Below are 1,316 nucleotides of genomic sequence, written 5' to 3' on the forward strand. Positions count from 1 at the left end.
TCCGCTAAGCCCCACCACGGCTCTGAAAGTCCTCCACGTGTGCCTGACTCCAAATGGCGGCCCGGCCCTGGTCTCCTCCCCGAGCCCTGGCTCAGACGCCGGCCACGTCCACACGCAGCTCTGCTCAGACCTCCTGGTCCCCTCGCTGTGGCTGTTCTGCTTTCCTGTGCCCCCGCCTCGCACTCATCTACCAGGCTTGTGGAGCCAACATCCACTGCCTGCCGAATCCACCAGCGCCTCCGTGGCTGCCTGGGCCCAGCCCAGGTGCCTTTGGTCCGACGACTGCAAGGCCCCATCCCTGGTCCCCACCGGGAGCCGGAGCGTCCAGAAGTGCAGATGGGATCCTGCCAGCCCTGCCCGTGCTTCCAGCCCCCTCAGCACTCCACACGGCCCCTGAACTCTTCAAAGGAGGGTGGCCCGGCCCTGCCCGTCTACCCCACACTAGCCACTGCCTTCTTCTCCAGTCTCGCTTGCTGACCTGCATCTGTTTCTTGTACAGGCCAAGTTCAAGTTCACTCCCATTCTCAGGGGCCCCTTCGCGGTTTCTGTGAGGCTGGCCTCTCCCCATCATCCAGACCTTGGGCTTAAATATCCCCTTCTCCCCAGAGAAGCCTCCCCTGACCACTCAAAGCCACACCCGGCCCATCATAGCAGGGGTCAGCAAACTAGGCCCTTGGGCCAACCCAGCCCACAACGTGTTCTTGAAAATAAAGCTTTATTGGCACACAGCCAAGTCTGCCTGTCTAGGGTGGCTTTTGCACTGTGGCAGCAGAGCTGAGCAGTTGTGACAAATACCATTTGGCCTACAAAGCCAAGAGCATTTACTGCCTAGCCCTTCACAGACACAGCTTGCCGTTTCTAGGACCTGCTCTCGGTCACGCTGCCTACCTGAAGTCTGTCGACATGGATCCATCTACTGTGCCCGTCTCTCCTGCCGGAACGCGGCCCCAAGCCCGCTGCTTCACTCCCAGCCAAGCCCCGGGCACCCCCAGGAGTGCTCGGCCCCCAGCAGTGGCTCCAGAAGTACTGGTGAGCCCTCATTGGCACGGTCTGCCCTGCTTCTCTAGGGGCCCTTGGTGCCCCGGGTTTCGTCACCACCTCCCGTTTGAGAAGGTGACTTGTGAGCACAGGGGGACCATAAACCCACCTTCCAAATCTGGCCTCCAGGCCTGACTGGGCTGGAAGAGAAGGCTGGCAGCAGCCCCAGGAGCATCACAGCTCCAGGTGGGCCCCACAGCAAGTGACGCCGAAGGGGCATCTTCCACCTTGAGCCCGCCCCCGTATCCCACCCCAAAGGCCACACCCCTACAGTCTCC

General features: G+C 61.9%; 1 protein-coding gene across 2 annotated transcripts in view; it reads right to left on the reverse strand.

Annotated features, from left to right (window-relative positions):
- RRBP1 (ribosome binding protein 1) overlaps positions 1-1,316 on the reverse strand; it is a 38,147-nt gene that overhangs the window by 11,671 nt on the left and 25,160 nt on the right. The window lies entirely within an intron of this gene.

The sequence above is a fragment of the Neophocaena asiaeorientalis genome, unplaced genomic scaffold (genome assembly GCF_003031525.2).
Source record: "Neophocaena asiaeorientalis asiaeorientalis breed wild unplaced genomic scaffold, Neophocaena_asiaeorientalis_V1.1 scaffold302, whole genome shotgun sequence".
Lineage (NCBI taxonomy): Eukaryota > Metazoa > Chordata > Mammalia > Artiodactyla > Phocoenidae > Neophocaena > Neophocaena asiaeorientalis.